The following is a 21,452-nucleotide window of genomic DNA, read 5'->3' as shown; positions in this document are numbered from 1 at the left end:
GAGTATAACTCAAGTGGAAGGAGCTTTAGCTCCGATGACTTGATGCAATTCAGAGTACAGAAGAGCCCTCTGTTGCTAAGATAGTAGTTAGCTTTTGGTTAGCTTTTACGTCGCTGGCAAAAGCTGCAGCGAGCTCCACTCGTGTGTTTTTTTATTATGTGTATGAATGTGTGTGTGTGTGTGAGGCCAAAACCTCAGTCTGAGCACCCTCAGCAAGCCCTAGCCCTGAGATATGACTCAAGGGCGGGTATTTAGCTATAGTCTCCAATGAAAGAAAAAACTCAAGACAAGACTAAACTGGAAGTAAAACAAGACTTGTTCTGAGCTGAGGCTAATTTAAAAACAGAAAATGACAAAAAACCCAACCCAACCCCCCACACAACAAAGCTCTATTCTTTTCAGTATTTTTCTGTAAAAGTTTATTTTATGCTATTTTACACTCGCTTGTGAAACTGAACTCCTCTCCTGGTACTTTAATGCAGCTCTCATGCCATAGGCAGGTATTGTTTTGTTCGAGTCTCCTACACTACTGAAGTGGCTTGGATCCAGCCCTGGTTTCAGCTATGTTGAGAGCAAAAGGAATATCAACAAAATAAACAGGGGGGAAAAAGCACTTTTTTAGTGTTTCTATTCTCCTGTTTATGATGAAGCTTTATTCTGAACCTCAGCTAAGCTGATGATACTCCTTAAAACTTCATTACAAGCGGGCAAAAATCTCTCCATTTCTGAGGAGGAGGGGAATGGGTGACTTGTCTGACCCGGAAAGTCCCATCAACAAAACAGGGGATTTAGTTATCTCAAAACAAGAGGGAACCAAACCTACCAGGGAGAAAGGTTCATAAGGAACAAAGAATAATTCTGAAACTTTAAAAAAATACAACGCTGCCTGGCGGAACAGCAGCTGTTGCTGTGAACATGTGCAAGAGGATTGGTAAAGCTGAGATTTTTCCAGAAAAGTAAACCTTGCTCTCCCATTTTTTTAGAACCAAGTTTAATTCCAGCATAGCATTTGTTCCAGCAACACAATTCAAAGCTGCAGCCCGAAGAAATCTGAAATGTACCGGGGAAGATTCAAGAATAGACGCTTGTTCCAGTACAAAAACCAGCGGCCCTTGATAAATAGCAGAGCATGATCCCAAGCTGTCTCTCAGATTGTCTGGGCAAAAGGTATTTCCCCACAAACCTCCAAGGTTTGTTTTCTGTTTCCAATCAGTGTGGCTGTGGGCTCCTTGAGGCAGGGACTGCTCTTTGTCATCCGCAGCGTCTCGGTGTGTCCCAGCCTGGTTCTGCCCTTGCCCGGGTGATGGGGGTGGTTGTTATTTCTGTTCCCCCACCCCATTTCTCTGCTGCATCACTGACATCTATATAGGTCGAAAGGGAAGGCACGTAGGTGATAGGGAGAGGTAAGAAGGAGCCGTGTGCCACAGTAAAACTGTCCAACTGCACAACCGCGGCCTGTTCTTTACATCTCTGAACTATTTTGAGTGCCAAGTTCTGGCTTTGTTCTGTTCCAGGGTCCCCCCCACCCCCCTTCCTTGTTCAATCTTTAGTGAATTCACCTCAAGACTCAGGCAAATTAAAAGAACTCGTGCCAGATTCATCAATACCTCTCTAAAAACAAAACCAAAAGTAGCAACACCACAGGGTTGAGCTAAATATGTTTGACAGGCCGCGCTTTTCCTGCTGGGCTTGGAAGTCCAGCCAGTCCTGACTCTGCACAAAAACAGGGTGGTTCTCTCCCCACCCTTCCAAAGTGATTTGAGCGAAAAGAAGGATGCCCAATTCCTGACTGATGTGAACTCCAGAAATGCAAGGGGGCCGATTCTGCTGTGTCACAAGCTGATCTTTCACAGATGCTGAAAAGCTAGGAAGTGCAATTATGGGAAAATTGCACTAAAGCAAACAAGTACATGCCAAGTTCTGCCACTCTCCATTACGCACCTGAGCCCCTTGATTGTGGCAGACAACGCACCATCTGTATGTGCTTTGTCAGCGGGTAAAAAAATATAATCCCTGGAGCAGGGCCTGAGTAAGGGGAGTGGGAGAAGAGGAAAGAGGCTCCCAGGAGGAGCAGGCACCCAAGGGCCACTGCAAAATGGTGTCAGTGTTCACGTGCCGTGCTAGCTCAGGAGTCACGGTTAGCTGAGACTTTCTCTGGGGTGACTCCATCTAGGATGACCTCAGTACTACCCCATGGTAGTTCCGGTTGAGTTTGGCCATCCACATCCCTGAACTCTGACCCGCCTGAGCATGCGGTGTGAAGCTCCGTTCTCATGAGAACAAGCTTTCCGGGCACTTGGAGATGTCAGATACTTCCAGCTCCCGCTAAGGTCAGAAATAACTCACCATCCTTTTCTTAGGATATTCTGGAACTGCTGTTTCCTAACCCAGCTGCATCCCACTATTCCTGAGGTACCAAAACATAAAAATAAAAGAAGAAAACAAATGAGCAAATAATGCAGGAGGGCAGGGAAATGAAGGAATTACCCATGGTGACTGAACCTCAGAGCTAGCTCGCTTTTGTTTTCAGATGAACCCTGAGTTAAGACACCGTCCTTTGCTGAACGTGAATGATACGGTGATTCTCAGTGGTGTACCCTGCGTGTCAGAGACAGGATCACTGCTCTCTTCCTCAGCCTGCCTTTCCTGGAAGATCTTGTTCAAGCCATCCATTCCCCACTACTGCAGGTCTCTGGTTTAGGAAGGGGTCTAATCTTTATCTGCACGTGTGGGATAAATGCCCCAAGGGCCCCCACAGGAGAAGGAAGAGGAGCTGAATGGATGAGATCTGCTCCAGAGCCCTGAAAGCTTATCTATACTAGTGGGTTCCCACGGGAGCCTGCCCTCCTGAAAAACCACAGCTAAGCCACAGCAAGGGTGGAACAGCCAGGGCCTCCACAAGGTCGCACCAAGGGGTGGCTTCAGCACTGCAAAGGGGTTGTCTGCAGGGAAATTTGCTCTTCTCAAGGCTACTCCCACTCCACGGGACTAAAAGGAGTGGTGGGCTTGTCTCCTTTTGAAGCACATGTCCCTGAGTTAGGGTTACAGTGCTTGGTTTATGCTGTCAGTTTTGTCAGCACGCTATCGCTGCAGCGTTTTTCGTTTGCCAAAGTCCAAGTGTCCCGGAGGGGAAAGCCAAGGACCAGGGAACAGGTTTTGATCATTATTACTATTTTTATTAGTGGGAGTAACGATCTCAGTAAAAAAGTGAAGCGAAATGCAGAGGATTCGGTGAAAAATTCCCTAAAACCCAAAGCAGGCGTTTGATGGCTGGCACAGCACCCTCTCTCCGTCGCCCTGAGCAAGCATCGCGCATCGTTAACAACTTTCAGTGCACCAACTCTTTTTGAGAGAGGACAGGTTGTCCTCCTCTCCCTTAGTCCCGGGGGAGGATGCTACGGAGCGGGGGGGCGGAGGATGCTCCAGAGCGGGGGGAGCGCGGAGGCGGCGGCGGCGGAGCTGCGGAGCGATCCCCGGCTCCCTCTACCGGTGCCTGCCCGGCGTGGAGCGCCCGCCTCGCCGGGGCCGCCCTGCACACCCACCGATGCCGAGCTCCGTGGTGGGAGTATCCGCGTTGAGTGAGGAGCCCGAGTGCCGTCCCGGGCATCCTTCTACCGGGGGATGACCCGTCGGCCCCCACTCGCGGCTGGCTTCTTGCTACGGGGGTGGGTGGGTGGGTGTCTCGACCTGTTTGGGATGGCAAGAGCTCCGAGGGCAAGGATGGCAATGGGTTACAGAGGAAACATGAGCTCTGCTCGACAACATGAGCGATCTCTCTTTGGCTCTGTCTGCGTCCTTTCATGCTGGCTCTCCACAAATACTCTAGCTGATGCGTTTGCTAGCGGGAATGTTGGCAGGATCAGCAGCGTTCAGAGAACAGCCAGGGCCAGACCCAGCTGCGTTGTGAGCTGGGGAGGTGCCAGGCTAGAGAGGATGGAGTGAATTCTGGATCCATCGGCGCCAGAAGTCACAAAGCAGGAAGGCTGGTGCTGGGGACCTGTGCTCATCAAGCCGGAAAACCGGCAGGCCTGGAACACCAGCTCGCAAAGGAGCCATGGAGGGGCAATGCTGAATCCAGTGGCAAAGGGTCATGGCATCCCTCACCAAATGTATGTGAAAGGCAGGCTTTTGGGATGCAAGTAATTATTTTCCAATGAAAACCCTGGAAAAAACTGACAATCTTGGGTTTAGCATTCTTGAGATCGGCACAGCAGTGCGTCGGGGTCATGGCTGTGGAGAAGATCTCCCTGTGTTCCACGCTGTGCTCACGCTGTCAGCTGGACGGGGCTCTCAAACACATCTGAGGTCCTCCCTGCAGCTGATGGCTTTATTCTGGCTCTGTTCAGGACTTGAAGAACAAAATGAAATAAAAGCAGGAAACAAACCCCACACTAGTCCCCTTGTTTCGGAATGAGACTTTTGCACTCAGCTGTCCTTTTTGGGACAGGGCAGAAAACGGAGACAGAAAGCAGCTTGCAGCCTCGGAGGAAATGAACAACCTGTGATTACTGCAATTACTGAGCAATCACGCTTTTCATGTCCCTCTGTTCTATACACAGGGCACAAAACCAGTTGGGTGGTAGAGATGCGAGACTAGAAAAAAGCATGAAGGCAGCTGCTGACACTGCTTTGAGAGTTTTTACTGCTTTGGAACCTGGAGAAACGATTCTGGCTGTGTCCCACCCCAGGGAGATCTTGTAATAGCTGCAAAGGCATGTGGAAAGTAGCTGATCAGGAGTTAGGGACTTCTGCATTTGGAAGATGAGCTCCTTGGAAATATCCATCTTGTTATATACATGTCCAGAAAGATGCAGTTTGGGCTGGATGCCCTGTTTGGAGAGGTGGCAGGGTTCCCAGTCTCCTCATAGAAAGGTCACAGTACAGACTCGTGCCATGGGTAACCTACTGTGCTCTGTGAATACCTCTTTGTGAGGAGAGGAGCCCAGTTTCTTGCACTGAATTTAAACTGCATGGGGGGCTTGGGAAACAGGCTGGAGTTGTTTCAGCTGGGGCACCTCAGACCTTACGGCAACCCTTTACAGCCATGCACAGTTGGCACAGCACCTGTGGAGTGGCATTTCAAATAGCCCAGGTGGTGTTGGTCCAGTCTCAAAGTCAGCTACTGAAGGCACAACACCTCTCATGTCATGTGGGATTTGTCCAAAGGTAGTTTTATCTGGGAGAAGGGTAAGTCCTACACACCGCTGAAAACCCTGGGCTGAGCATGGTGACTCAGTGTATGGCTAGAGTAAGGGAGGTCTGGCCAAGAGGGAGAAAACTGCTGCTGTGATACACTTTGTCTCCAATCCAACATCCACTCTGAGAAGCTGTTCATAATTTGAGGCTATATATTTTATTCTCAGTGAGGGACCAACAACTAACAAACCAGGGAAGAGATGCCTTTGTCAATAGCAACTGGACTTCTCCATTCTGATTTTAGACACTTATACTGGAGGCATCTGAGACTCTTCTTGTCACCAGTGGGGGGAAAGAAGCATTTCCAGAGCAGAGTTTATTTCACTGATTTTAGATGTCTGTCTCTGGATTAGATGGACCCTGGAAACCTCCATTTCTCTCCAGTTAGGGACGTCTTGGGGAGGACAGCCAGCTAGCACCACCCTAATCATCAACATGGCAAGGGTCTAAGGTCAGGCAGGGGAATCCACCCTTGGCTGGGCTGTGCCCTGGACTCCTGCACAAGCCATGCTCAGCACAGTGATGGCCGCCCGGCAAATAGGACTCTAGCAGAGGATCTTTCACACCATGGTCAGAGGTAAGAGGCTGGGTTAAAAGGGAGGGAAATAGGAGAATAATGGAAAAGCCATAAGGAATGGTGCTGGTTTAATGTTCCCTTTATTGGTTCCAAAAGAGCACGAGATAATGCTCTGATTTGCTACAGTGGAGGCTAAATAACACTGTGGGTTTTAATAGCTGTCTAGAAAGGGGATTCCTCCTCAGATGTGAGCAGGCAGCAAAATTTGTGCCTCTGAGCAGAGAAAGCATTTTCTTCAGCTGCTATGCCCAGCCAGAGCTTGGGCATTCCAGTATATAAAAATATGGAGCAGTCTGCAAGTCCTTGGTGGCCAGCTCCGATGGCTGCAGGGCTGTGCCAGTTTTCACCAGCTCCCTTGGCTGCCAGATCCCTCTGGCATCTCCTCTCTCTAAAGGTTTTCCTTTCCTCAGTCCCATTCAGGTGTGAAGTACATGGCATTGCTGGGCATTTCTGTGGCAAGCAGGGCAGTGTCCTGCCACAGAAGGGGACAATTGACATGGATACCCCAGATTCAGGTGCTGTTCTGCTGAAACTGCATGTTTCCAGGCATCCTGTAACTCTCCTTTCTTCACCAACAGATATCAGTGCTACGAGGAAAGCATCTGGATGGTAGAGATCAGACACAAGGCAGAAACTTTTATTGCCTTTGTCAAACTTTGGTTTATGATTCTTTTTAAATTATTATTATGGAGCAATATTTGGGTACTCAAACTGGTTGCAATTTCTTCTATCAGCTAGCTGTTTACCCCTTCAAGGAATGCCGGTAGGCTGAGTAAGAACTCCTAGGTGTTAACCCAGACACCCTCTAAGGGTGTCTCAGGGTGGGTGCAGAGCCCCCATGCCCAGCATTGCACTGTGAGTGCTCCTGCGGATGGAATTCCAGATGCCAACAGTACCAGGTTGTGCCAGGAGCCTGGCAGGGTTTCTCTTGTGAGGGAAAACCAGGAGTTTTAGGAACTTGAAGATCTTGAGGAAACGGAGAATTCTCGTTTCAGGAATGAGCGTGTATCATGCGTATACTGGTTGGTCATTTCAGTGTTTGCCCTGATCTCACACCATTTCAGACCTGATCTGGGAGCGCTCCAGCATCCTGAACTCGCAAGACACAAACTGTCTTTCTGAAGTCTGTGGTTGTCGCTAGGCTGTCCTTGCAGGGATGCCTCTACTCCAAGGATGGGAACCTGAAAGCACACAGTCTGGTGTGCCTGTGCTAGCTCAGGCAGACCAAAGTGTGGCATCAGGAGGTGTGACCCAGCCTCAGCGGAGATGCCAGGAGATGCATAGGTTGCCCCGCTGGACAGGAGGTGGGTAGATCACATGCCCTGCTTGCCACTGCTCCTTTCACAGTCCATCAAAGGCTGGACAAGCACAGGCAATAGAATCACACATGTGTAAGTGTGGTTTGGATGAGGAACTGCCTGTGATAAGTCTTTTTGGATCAAACTTGGGAGTGTTTGTTGAGCTGATTTGCACGCACCCCATAAATGTACAAAATGGACCTCCACTACCAAAACCCCCCATTTTTTGCCTGAAACTAGACACCAAGTGAAAGGGAAGAGAAAAAACATGAGCATATATGTAACTTCCTCTTCATAGTCTAAAAATTGCACTGGCAAGCTTACAGTTGGCAAGGGACAGCAACGGATGCGACTATTTTTTGCATTCCCATAAATTTAGTATGATTGGTCTAATTTGGGAGTTTGCAAGCAGTTCCCTCATTTGCATCAGATCTCAGTATAGCCCCTCATGCTTCTCTCCCTTCCTTCAGTGCGCAGACCATCTTCCTTCCCTCTTGCTCTCCTCCAGCCACCCTGAAGCTGTTTACCTGGAAACCCAACGTGTCTTTATAGCTGTTTCTCATGCAAGCTGGTATGTAGAAAGAATGATGAGATCTGGCCAAGGGAGTGACCAACATACACTCCGTCGTGCACTGGTGAATGCATCATGAACTGCTGGTTCTGCCAGATCTCCAGTCCAGTCCTGAAACCACACCAGGTTCCTGCTGAGGGCACCTAGAAGACTCACCATGAGACACAGCCATGTGTGAGATATCTTCAGTTCTGGCACTGGGTCACACTGCATCAACTCGAAATGTGTGTGCTGATCAGCACGTAACGGTATTGGCAGGCCTTCTGTCTTCTGCTGCACTGTCTGCAGGCCTGATCCTTCCTGTTCTCTAGTTTTAACAAAGCAAGCAGAAAATGTTCCATTTCCTTTCTTTCTGATGCTTGTTCTGATTCCGACCAGGATGGAGTTCAGCTCCTCAAGCAGCCAGCCCAGGTGAGCTGAGTCAGACCAGGCTGTTCTCACACCACCTGACATCACTCCCCCATAAAAGGGCTGGTTGGGGAGGGACAGGCTGAGTGTAGACTGGGATGTTTGGTTGGTCCTTGTGTTGGGCAGGGCAGGGCAGGGCAGGGCAGGGCAGGGCAGGGCAGGGCAGGGCAGGGCAGGGCTCTGTGCCATCACTGGGTTGGTAAGGTACTCTGTGTTATCACTGTGTGTGAATAAGGTTTGCTGTTATTATTCCCCTTTCACAGTGATTTTTGTCAGTGAACTGTCTTTATCCCAACTCATAGAGGCTCTGTTTGTTTATCCTTCAGGAGTGGGTGAGTGGTGTGTGGTGCTCAGCTGCTGCTTGGAGCTGAACCACCACAATGCTGCTGGAGGTTTCAGAGCTATGTTTCTGCTGCTTCAGCCTCTCTTAAAAGAGGGTGGGTGTGTGGAGTGCTGAGTACTGAAAACTGCAGGAGTGTAGTTTCATCTTCTCCCAAGGCTTTGAGATACTTTAGAGCTGGGCCTGTGTCTGGACATTCTAGTTTTCTTTAAGGTGCTTAGTGTCACATTGATGTAGCTTCCAATCTGGGTCAGAGTGTGCAAGACATGGGCTCATATCAGTCCAAGATAGGTACTGCTGCTATTTGCAGTTCCATGTGAGCTGTTTGCAGTGAAACTCCTGCTCTCCCTTGCTGTGCCTGCTCTGTCCCTGGGCTTCCATACAAAATTTGTCTCCAGCGCATCAGTTATGGGAGCTTGGGGAGGCTTTTTAAGCCAGATAATATGGTGGTACAGGTGGCAGGGAGAAGACAAGAAAGCCTATCCTATTTAAGTGGGATACTAAATCAGATGAGTGAATTTATTTATGAAGGAAAACATCATAATCATCATGGCATGTGAACCAGGTTTGAATTCTGAAGTTCTTGTAAAGGAAAGGGGCAGGAACTCTGTGTCATGGTTTGGATTTGCAGGCTAAGTCGAAATCTCTTCCTATTTCATATAAAGCTTTTGATGTTGAAGCATCATTGTGTTCCTGGGAGATGACAGGCTGCAGCCTCTTGCATTACTTTCCATGTGCTACTTTGGGCTTTGTAGAATGTGTTTGGCTATGCCTTGAGTGTGCTTTTGCCCTGCGTTTACCAATATCATTGAAGCCTTCAAGTTGCTACTGTCTTTGGTAGCAGGTATGGACAGGAGCCAGAAGGGCTGTTTGCTCCTTCTAAGCCTGGTGACATGGCTGGTGCGGTGTCAGAGGCACAGGCACACATGAGAATGAGCTGGTCCCCAAAATTCAGAGGGGCTGAGACTGGGGTGGGGGAGAACAAGGGCAGAGGCACCAAATTCTGCTCTTGCTGACTGTTCCTGAACTTGCAGAATTACATTGGTGTCAGCACTAATTAAGCTTTTTCAAGGTCAGCTTGAGCTCTGATTACCAGCTGACAGGTATGTACAATCCCCCTTCTGGGATCTGTAGCTCCCTGCAAATCATCAAACTGTCTTCAGTCAGCTTTGGACCAGAGGAGTTTTGCCAGAGACATCCTGCATCTGTTGCATCACATACAGTACATTAAAACCATCTTTATTGCTTTTTATAAAGAAACCACAGTTGTCAGAGTCCTGAATGCTCAGCCCTCATGTACTTTCTTGCCTGTGTAGTCATTTGCCCGTGTTACCACCCGTTGCTTTGGGACATGGTAGTACATAAGGCAGCTAATCATTTAAAGCTATATTCATCCTTCCTCTTGGAAAGCAGAAGTGGCAGATACATAATGACACACTGGATCTCTGTGTGTGTAGGGGTTGATTCAGGCCCATCTGTAATTTATCCAGTGGGAAAGGCAGGGGGAATGTCTTTGTTCATTTGTCTTATTCAAACATGCCTATCACAGCCCCTTGATGTCTGTGCGGTGACTGGGGAGGAGGGGAAAGAAATTAGAGGAACAAATTGACGACAGCCATCATGAAAGAGACAGGGTCCCCATCAGTGCCCAACAGAGCTGCAGAGCCTGTCCCCTTGGAGAAGTGCCACAAGCTGAGGGCTTGCTGGGGATGTGGGTGGCTCACATGTCACACCTTTGAGCGAGACAGGAGGGAAGTGTGCAGCGTGTCCTGGGGGAAACAACTGCCTCTGTGTTTGATGGATGCTTTAAGTGAAGGTCCATGGAAGGCTTCAAACCAGGTAGTTTATGAGCCTCTAAGATGAGCATCAGTAGCTGTCAGATGTTCATGTCAGTGGTCACATTCTTTTTCTTAATCTAGGAGCTAAAAAACACCCCAAATATAGCTATGCTGTTTGTTAGGATTTGCACTTATTTGGGTAGTGCTATGGGATTAATTAAATCTCGTGGCATCTTACCTGTGCGACCTGTGCTAAGGAACCTGCTTTGGCAGGGGGGTTGGACTCTATCTCAGGAGGCGCCTTCCAGCCCCTACAATTCTGTGAATCTTGAGACTCCATCAGGAAACACAGTTGTGACTGCCCTTCTGGTACAGAGGAGGAGGAACCTCAAGAAGAAAGGCTGCAGTGAGTTAATGCCCAGCTTCCTGGGCTAGAGCGAGGTTGGGCTGTTGCCATCACACTAGTGTCCAGCAAGCACCAAGATCTCCTGCGGAGAGTGAGCCTTTGCTGTGACTGGCTAGTGTTTGAAGCAGGAATCAGGACCTGGCTGAGGGATCCTTGTCCTGCCTGTCATCAGCCTGGTGCTGGCCCTTGCTCTCTTCTTAGAACTGTGCTCAGTGCTTTGGCTAGTTCAAGTGTTTGCAAAGAATATAAAGTGTTCCTGGTATCACATTTAACACACAGCTTCATGCCTTGACGCTATAAAAACAGAGGAGCTGCACACCAGCAGAAGATGATGCATTGACAGCTACGAATTGAAATGTTTCAGCATTTTATTCCAAGGGAAATTCATAAAGACTGTCTCTTCACTTCCACTCAGACAAACATCTCTGTTTTAAAAGTGAAAATTTCTCAAAGTGAAATTTTAGCTTTCTGTTATCCAGGGCTGCCAGAAGCGTTTCACAAGCCCCTTTATTTATATAAGTTATGAAAGCGGAAAGGTCACTTCTCTGTGTATCTCAAGCTTTAACAAAAACAAAAATGTGCCCAGACATCACTGGAAGAACTGTAAGACTTTGATAGACAGCAGTGTTTCACTCTTAATCCTGGGATTGTGCCAAACCTTAATGCAGGAGCCCAAGAATGGCAAGAAGGAATGGCATTATTAGGTATTTCCTGAAATCTCAGCATCCCCCCAAATTATGAAAGGGAACAGACTGTTCTGTTGGAGACAAACAAAACCTTGGAGGAAAATAAATAAAAACCTGACATCTTGGAAGTCAGATTGTTTGAATTCTATTTTTAAATTCATATTTTCAACATTGCAGAATCTTAAAATAATGTCTTATCTTGGCAGTTTCAATTAAATGGAGATTTTAATCAGAATCCATTCCATTTATCTGAAATGGGAAAGAAACATAGCTCGGGTTTTAGCCATTTTGAAAGAAGAAAAACTAAACCCATTTTTCCTGACCATATCTGATGGGTGGGCAAAACAAAAGATAAATCAATGCTTCCTTGAGCTTCTATGGTCACATCAGACTTAGAAGCAGGTTGCTCTGATACCAGAGAAATAGCCTTTAGATTTCTTTTGTTAATCTGATCCATAACTGTCGTTTTAACTGATGCAAATAAGTGTGTTGCAGCAGCTCAGTTGGGATGAGAGTAGGTTCAAAAGCACTCCTGCACAACCAGAATTTTTTATTTCTACTGAGCCTCCCCCAGAAAGAGTTTCCCCCATAAGTCTTTGCATCAGTGAGGAGCCATTTCCCAATGCCAAGATGCTGTATTCCAGCATACAAGCTTCAGAGCCGCATCTGAGCATCTCAAAAAACTGGCAGTGTTTGCATACAGAGGGAGAAGACTTTCAGGGTGTGAGTTCATCTCCATTGCTGGTGGAGATCAGAGACCCAAAGTCTTGTACATCAGTTTTCACAAGCTTAATTTCACTGACTTTCTTGTGGTTATTCCTGATTTACAACAATAGGAGATTAAAATGAGGCTCAGGGAGGATAGCTTCCTGTTGAAGTCCCAAAGAGACCAGATCTTACATTATTTCACATCAGAGTAAATGATTCCTTTGGACAAAAGAAAGCCATGAAAAAGATAAATATCCATCCAAATGCTAAGACAGATGGGTTCCTTCAGAACTTCCTTACTAATCAAATACATCAGTGCCCCCTCCAGTAATGCGACAGGCCATTTAATGTGGAATATATTTCATGGGGATAGGGGGAGAGGATCCAGGACCAGCCTCACCATGGATGTGGATACTCATACTGATGACCTGGAGGGCTGCTCTGTGCACATATTCTGTACCAGGAGTTTTCCTTCTTCCCCATGATGTCTTGCCACAGCCATATAGACAGACCAGGAGAGTGCAAACAGTCACTGTGGAAAGACCAAGTTAGTGGGAGAGAAGTTGTCAGGAGGCAGACATTTGTGGTTAGGACACAGGGAGGCTGGGAAGCTGGTACGTGCCATTTGCAGAGAAGCTTTATTTCTGAGAACAAATAGGAAAAAAAGGCATTTCAGGCCTTTGCAGCAAAAGCCAGAACAAGTGAACAGACCTTGGCAGTACAGTTCCCCCCAGAACTGAACAATGGAAAGTAACAGAAGCCTCAGGGCACTATTAAGAATTAAAAATAACAGCTAGCAGAGCCAAACCTGGCACTCTCCTGGCATTGGCATATGCAGCTCTGCAGAAGCTGGAGGTGTGGTGCTGGCCTGTGGACTTCTGAGGGGCCCCAGGGCTGGTCAGAGCCCATCGCTGTGGAGATGAGCCACAGGAGGTGACAGACATGGGACAGAAATTGTGTCAGCAAGTAGAAGCCTGGGATAATAATTCATGCTGACAGGCAAAAAGTGTGCTTCCCATCCCATGCTTCCAAGATTTTTTCCTTCTGTTTCTGTTCAGGAAGGATTAGGGCTTGTTCTGAGGATTTTCAGTGGAAAACAATGCAAACACAACTACCCATTCAGTAGAGTTGGAGCAAGGTGGGAACTCATTAGACCTACTGTAAGCAATGATTTTGAGTCTGGACCGCCTATGGCACCAGAGAAGGCCATAGCTGCTGGTTGTCCTTGAGAAGGGGCACCTTGATTTTGACCTTCTGAGGCATGGCAAACTCTTCCTAATTAAGCTTTTGCCAAACCCTTCAGAAGGCTTATGACACAGTGAAGATATTTTTTCCTGGCAGCAAAAGATTATAAAGAAAATTCCTGCCCCACTTTCACAACCTGATGAACTGCTAGAGCTGTCTGGAGCTAATGCTGCCTCTGAAGCTGCTTGCCTATACTACCTCCTGCATTCCCAGGGTCTACTTGCCTCCTGACAAGTCAATCAGACACCAATGAGGTCTTCTAAACCTCCATAGCACCTCTGGGCTCTCTAACAGCTTTAACACTGTCCTCATTGCCTTCAGGCCTTGGAATCTTGGAATTTGGTACACATGGCCAAAAATGCCCTGCCTCCTTCAGTCTTGTCACTGGGGTACACCTCATTTAAGTTCTCCTGCTGCTCCCCCCATCACTGTTGGCCTTGCTGTGCCTGCCAGGATGCCTCCATGGGCACCCAGTTGCCCAACTAAGGAGCTGTTGTGTGACAGGCATGGAGATGCTGCAGCCAACAGACTGTCCGTCATCTGGATCCACTTTGTTCAGGAAAACCACTTAGTTTACAAATATTTGTATTTAAATGCTTCTCTGCCCACTTAATTCCAGCCTGTGCTGCAAAAGGGAAGAAAAAAGAGGAAACCTTCCTTAGAGAAAAGCAAAACACAAAGCCAAGGCAGGGGGAACTGCTTGTTTGCTAATGCCACATTTTCCACAATGGAAATAATTGTCTCTCTTCATGTTTGACAGTAATCTGCAGTCCCAAAATAAACAGGGTTCCTCTTAATTTTGCTTCAGGGTGTTTCCCATCTGTCAAAGGGGAGCAGGAGATGGCAGCCAGCCGCGGCGGAGGTGCAGCACGCTCAGCTTTGTGCTCCTCGCTTTCACCTCAGAAGATCCCAGCAGCAGAGGGTTAAAATCTTTCATTGGTTATCAGGGCTGACAGAGAGATAGCTGTTGCTCATTCCTTAGTCAGTGGAAATCCAGGAAAGGTAAGGGAAGGAAATGGGCTCAGAATTGGTGTACTATATTGCCTGTGCATGGGTTTTAGAGCCAGAAGGAAAAGAAGTGTTTCATACCGGAGATGAAACATGTTTGTGGCATCTCTGAGAACCAAAGTCTGCAAAGTAACATTATCCAAGATTCACCAATTCTATGCCTAGTTTTACTGAGACATTTATTTGCAGAAACAGTAAATTCATGACAGTATTTTGAGGGAGCTGAAATCACAATTCCATGTTTAAAAAAAATATCTGCACCTGGAGTATTTCATACAGAGACCAGTGCAGGGATAACACCAAAGAAATGCTGAGTGGCTCTGAGCAGGGTTACTGAGTGGCTCCAGTACAACCTGTCAGCCAACACAGTTGGGATAACCAAGCCCTTCTTCTGCAGGACAGGCTGAGAGGTTTTCTGCGAGCTGCCTGATGTGTTCAGGAAAGAGCATACCTTGCCTAAAGTAGTTGATTTTACTTCCATAAGCATGAATGCAGTTTTTCTAACTCTTGTCCCAGTTTAACTATTATATATATAACTATATATATAACTGTGGGCACAATGCGAATGAAGACAGAAGCAGCAGGGCATGGACCGTTGCTTTCTGCTTACAGCAGAGACCCAGGCCTTGGGAGAGATGATCCTCCTGCCTTTAGTAGGAAAACATGTTTGGGCATCCTGTCACCTGAAGAATCTCCCTGGTACACAAACTGCAGCTTTGTCCTCTCTTGAGTTGTTTCTGCATACTAGAAAGGAGAGAAGCAGTAAGCTTGAGATAGAAGCAAGAGCAATATAGGCTGTAAGGCAACATGATTAGATTAGATATTAGGGGAAAGTTTTTTACAGAGATAGTGGTGAGGGGCTGGAATGGACTGCCCAGAGAGGTGGTGGATGCCCCATCCCTGGGGCTGTTCAAGGTCAGGTTGGATGGGGCCCTGGGCAACCTTGTCTGGATACAGGCCTGGAGGTTGATGGCTCTGCCTGTGGCAGGGGAGATGGAACTCTCTGATCCTTGGGGTCCCTTCCAGTCCAGCCCATTCTTTGATTCTATAATCTAAATATCCCAAGGATTGTGTGGTCCTACAACACAGTAGCTGTCCAAAGGTGCAGCTACTCTGCCACCCTCTGATACCTGCATAGCAGATGCCTAGGAAAGGGAAAACAAGGCAGATTTTAAGCACATATTCCCAGACTTCCAGCAATTTAATATCATTGTGTTTAATGGCTCTAGGTAACTTTTTTCTTCAGTTATTTACATCCCGACATCCTGTGACAAAGAATTCCATGGCTTAACTCTAGGCTGGAAGTTTCTCTTGGCATTTTGAATCTGCCATTAGCTGTTTTTTGTCAAAGTCTCTTCCTTTCTAGGAGTAGGAGATTTGGTGACTAACCCAGGCCAACTATTACTGTGTACGGCCTTGCCCTGTGTTTCCTCAGCCTTCTCTTTACTGGCAATGCAGGATACAGCATTTCATAGCTGGCTCTGTAGCTGGCTCAGCTGATGGGAAGCCAGTGGACCCTAGCTTAGGACATGCACACACCTTACTGTCCTGCACGCGCTGATTTTGGTTTTCCTCATAATTTGTTTTCTCATTCTGAATTAAAAGTAATTTTGAACAGAAAGGAAATTATTGCACTTCCTTCCTTGGTGAAGTTACCATCTCGTTCTCTGTTGACAAGATTGGTTTGGTGAAAGAACTGTAGCTCCATGAAATGGTACTTCTCTCCTCAAGATGAACTAGTTCAAAGACTGATATTTGCCTGTGGTCAAAGCTTGGCTTTTACCAGACAAGCTGCCAGGGGATACGCAGCAGGCAGAAGGAAATAATCACGTTGTCCCAAAGGGATCCTTAACACATGGAGGCTCAGACAAGGAGATCAGGTTTTGGGAATAATGACTGTAAGAATGCTGGCAGGGAAGGAGATGCAGACATCTGCACCATGTGGTTGACAGACCAGAGACAATTCAGGTCCAGAAAAGAGCAAAATGCTTGCTATAAAGCTTAAAATAAAACCTGTGAAGGAAGGGAAAGGATTCCACTCTCAGGCTCTCTGGGGATCTCCACAAGTAAGCACTCAAGACCTTTCCAGATCTTGAGCTGCTCTTTGATATCTGGTGTAAAACCAAAGCCACCCAACTCTTTCAGAAAGCATTAGGAAGAACAGTCCAAAAAGCTGGCATCTATTTCCCAAATTCATCAGGACTGTGTCAACTGGGATGCAACCTGGTGCCCTCTAAGAAGAGGAAACCTCTTCAGAGTCTGGTTTTCTGACGGACTTGCACTGGCAGACTCAAACTTCTGGGCAGAGGTAGGAGCAGCCTGCAGCTAGGAAGGGGCCTTACAATATCAGCAAGAGTCAGAAAAAATGGTTAGCTACCCAAAGGCTTGGTGCTTCCTTTCTTCCACAAAAAGAAGTAATCTCTAAAGAAAAAAAGGATCTTCAGATCGAAAAAGGGAGACCTGTGGGTAAACAACATCCCAGAGACCAGCTGGAGGATTCATATTTCTGAAACTAGGCAGGGAACTGGTAATTTTGTGCCACTTTTTATTGCTGCCTCCTCCATGGGCTTCAGAAGCACTGGATGGTGAATCACTGGAGGATGAGATGCTCATCAGTAAGAGGGAAGCCCAGAAGAGTCTTTGTCTTCAGTCCCAATTTCTTCGTAGAGAGTTTGGCTCATTTCAGAGTCCAAGTCAGAAAAAGAAAGCAGGCAAAAAGCATAAAATTAATAAAATAAGGTTTCTAGATCACAATTTACCCACCTTTCGGGACACCTGTTAGTTAACACTAGTGATAACCCCAGTGTTGTAATAAATAGATTAGAGACATTAGAGAGATGTTTTAGCATAGGACAGGAACAGTTGGACTTGATGATCTTAAAGGTCTTTTCCAACCTTGTGATTCTGTGAAATACTGAAACAGCTTCCCAGAGGGGGAACAGGCTGCCTGCAGTTATGACAGGAGCCATCACAGAACTGCAGTTACTGCTGAAAACATGGGAAATTTTTAACATTAAAAATGTAAAAATTTAATCTGAACGGTTTTTAACATCAAAAATGTTTGTCTTTTTTTCTCTTTTGTGTGTATGCCATTTATTTACCTAGCGGGAGCTGCAGTGGGAGTTGTTCTTGCCTGCACTCAGCTCTGCAGATGAGACGCTGGAATAAGACTGCAGTTCCCATTATGGCCGTGTAGCAATATGACTTATGATAGCTGGTTAAAGTTCCTATTGCACATCTTCTGGAGACACAATACCTTATTTTTGGCTGAAAACCCCCTAAGTAGTTTTTTCAAGCATTCTTCCTTTCTGAAGGAAGCTTTCAATTGTCCAGAGAAGCACAGGTAAGATTTCTAAGGACAGCCAGTATTTGTTAGGAAATAAATTAATATATGGAATAAAGGAATAGTTGCAAACACAGAAGCCCTTCTGTGAGCAAGCACACATTTTTCTGCATAAAAAATAATTAGTTATAAAATATTTTCCAATTTGAGTAATGTTGTATTTTGGCAGTTGCTTTATAAGGGCCTACAGCCTTTGGCTTTCCCTTTGTGGAGCCTTTGCTGTTAAGGTAGAACCATTTTAAGGATCAGCTGGAGTCCCTAACAGCAGCTGACTCTTTAGATCTTGTTTATGGCTGTGAGGGGATGAGGTATATGGCCAGGTAGCCCAAGACACGTAGGAGGAAACCCTTCAATTCATGGCTAAAGTGTGGAGGAGAATGGTAACTGAGATCAGCTCACGGGGAAACAAGAACATAGATAATGTCTTGGTTTTCCTAAGTTTAATGGATGCTGGTGACCTGGGCTTTATAAGACAGTATTTATGGAAGTGTCTGGTGTCCTCCTGACTTTGGAGACTTCTGAGATCAGTTTGATGCTGGGTAAGGTCATGATTACAAGAGTACAGCTTCACCCACTATCCTGCTAGTGTAGAAACACATGGCAGTGGAAAATGAGTTGTGCCATGACTTCTGTGGTACTTCCTCTCCTCTGTTTTTGCATCTTCTCCTACCTCCACCCTCTCGGCCATGAACCCTCTTTTTGGCATTGTATGAGTTTCTGGCCATGGCCAGTCTGTCATGGCCATCCCTCTCAGATAACCTGGTTGCTGGTATTTTCTCACTGGGGCTCAGGAAAAGGTTTCCATACCCTCCTGAGCTGAAGCATTTCAGACTTTAATGGCTCGAGTCTGTGGAACAGAAGCAATAAAGATGTGGGAGAGAAGGAGGGGAAGCAAACTCTCTCTCAAAGGTACCAAAGTGTGTAACACCTCGTAAAGCAGTGGGAACTGGAGCTCGGAAAGTTATTGGAATCAAGACTTTCATCTCCTGTCAATAAAGCGTTATCAGCACCGAGCCCAATTTTCAGCTCTTAATTCCAGATGTGCACATTGGAACTTCATGCCTCTTCTCATGCCGAAACCTGCAGCTAAGTTCAGGCCCAGGGGCAGATGGAAGGCAAACTAGAGAACAGATAAGTTCCTTCCACTTATGTCCCAAATGCAGGAGTGTTAGAGGATGCACAAGATTCAATGCTCATTTCCCTGCGTTCTGGCCAGGAGGAAAGGCTGCGACATGGCAAAGTTCCCTCAATAAAACTGAAGTACTTTGAAATAACAGGGAAGGCTCTAAACTGTGGCTTCTCTGAGGTCTAGAAAAAAGCGGAGCCATTCAATTTTCTTGATAATCTGAAACCTTTTGCTTGGAAAACTATTTGGACAAAGGCATCTGGCTGTATCTTTTCTCCAAAGGAGTCATAACATAGACAGAATTGAAACCAAACATCTACATAATACTGTGCCATAGTCCAGAAGAGATGGAGGCAACAACTTGCAGTGTCTGCTGCCATCCCCTGTTGCGTGTAGGTGGAAACACAGATATGCTGGCTGGAAGCATGTCCTGCTCTTCCCTACCAATCTCAGTCCCAGGAAGTCAAACGTCACAAAACTTCAAGAGCTGAAAGCTCTCTCCACTGTTGGAGTACAGGTGAGGACCGTGATGTCAAGAATTGTCTAGTAGCATTGACTCAGAGTGCTAGAGGTAATATCTGGTCCCTACTGCCTCTGAAAATAGACGGTTTACTTAAATGCCTAACTTTATCCCCCAATAAAGTTCATACTTGACTATGTTGTTCCATGAGAGGTCCTCTCATGGTGGCAAAAAGGGCACCTTGCCTGCTCACATCCTGCCTTACTTCAGAGAGAGTGTGTTGATAGGTGTGCCAGTAAAGATGGAATTCACACAATGGTCCAGTTCATTGACAATAAGAATGTTCAGCTTAACTCTCTTCACTGGGCAGTTACAAAATGTCCCCGTTGCCTGTGCCTTAGGAGACCTTACAGCACACTTTGGCTCTCCAACAATTACGCTTTGAGGTCTGTGAACAACAAAAGCAGACAAAGTCACAAGTAGGCCAAGGAGTTGCACCAGGAGCTTCTGGCAGCTACTTTACACAGTAAAATAATTAAATATTCTGGCTTTTGGAGTAGATGAGACAGCAGTACTTTTTTTTTGTTGGGTTTTTTTAAATCTCAACTGTATATTTGCCAAGAAACAATCAGAGAACAGGCAGCTCACTTCAGCAGATGGATATACTTTTTGGAACCAAGTGCACAAGGATTTGGAGATACTCCTGTACAAAATCCATGGTAAATTCTCTGGGAATAGGGAATACAGAGAAGGAAAAAGTGAAAGGAGAAAGGATAAGGAAGAGAAAATCACAGAGAAATCCCTCTTGTGCGTTGCCGTAAGTCTTCGTGTTCAAAGTGAAAGCGATAGAAGCACTAAACATTTTATAGTGCAGCTTCATTTGTTTAGGCTTCCCTATTGAGCATTAAATTTTATGGCACTTTAAAGAGTGCTTGATAGTTTTGTAAAGCCCAGCATTAAACACACACGTACACACATGTGCATGCGCACACACACACAGAGCATTAACAGCTCCAGCATCTTGTAGTGGCCCAAACCACTCTAATTTTACACTGTGAATTTGATGCGAAGCATCAGGAAACACCTTGCTCTGGGAGAAACATTTGATGTCGAGAAGGAGAGAGGAGCAGAGGGAGAGAGTTCGAGAGGAGGCAAACAAGGGCTTGTCCCCAGGCAGTCTCATGAGAGCCAGGTCGCACCAGTGAAGTGGACAGCCCTATGTGTGATGTCTGCAGGAGACGTTTTCCTTCTTCCAGAGGAGTTGGGACCACGTGACCTGTGCCTCGTAGTCAGCTCTCCCCACCTGAACAATCTGCACTGGCTTATGGTGAGCATGGTGGAAGGTGCAGTAGTTGCACAGCAAAGTACAGGGTTCAGAGGGAGCACCAAGTGGGGACCAGGTTCTGTTGCCAGGCTATCAGATGGATGAACATATTATGTGGGCATTAAAGAGACCCCCAGGACCTGGCCTGGCTTGCCCTGCACCCAGGTGTGTTTGGATTTGGCAGAAGGAACTGATGCCTTTCAAAGGATTTCCTTTCGTGTCTGCCGCACCACACAGCCTCCATACTTTCTGCCAAAGCTGTGATGGACTTTTCATGTGATGAGACAGAATAATGAGCTAGGTCTTAAGCAGGTCTGAGACTCCAAAAGCTTCAAGGAAATGCTGGAGGCACTGAAGGACTGTGCTTCCTTGGAAACACCTAATCCCCTTCAGATGAGAATCTTTAACCTGTGTGACCCAAGAGCCATGAATCACCCACCAAAGGCCTGACCCTCAGCATGCTTTGCTGTCAGTTTAGCAGTGGAAGAAGGACTTGCTTTATGGTTTTCACTCAGGCACACTCTGTCTGCTTAGGACTTCAGAGAGAGACCATTTATCAACAACGGTTTCTATCCAACCTCTCCCCATAACACCCCAAGCTCCACACTGTGACAAGAAGGTGAAGGTCAAGCGGTGGATATAGGCAATGCCATGTTGCCAAACATGGGGTGTTTTTTGAACCCCTCTGGTTCCCCCAGCAAGCTCTGGCAGACAGGAAAGCTGTTGGTCAAAGCAATCAGAGACGCTCTTCTCACAGTCACAGTGCTGTGTTAGGGCAGCAGAAGGGGGTGCTAATGGCATGTCGGGGGCATCTCCATCAGCATTGCAGGTAGGGCCGAGTGGCAGAAGCAAGAGCTGAAGGCATGCAGGAGTGCATGGCTTTCAACTATTTGAAAAAATACTGCTGGACCACCAAATAATTGCCTGATACCAAGACTTCCCTTGGGAGTTTTGAAGGAGCATTTTGATGTCTCTGAG

This window comes from Gallinula chloropus (genome assembly GCF_964237585.1).
Source record: "Gallinula chloropus genome assembly, chromosome: 4".
Taxonomy (NCBI): domain Eukaryota; kingdom Metazoa; phylum Chordata; class Aves; order Gruiformes; family Rallidae; genus Gallinula; species Gallinula chloropus.
The sequence above is the reverse complement of the archived record's forward strand: the minus strand, read 5'-3'. Positions refer to the sequence as shown.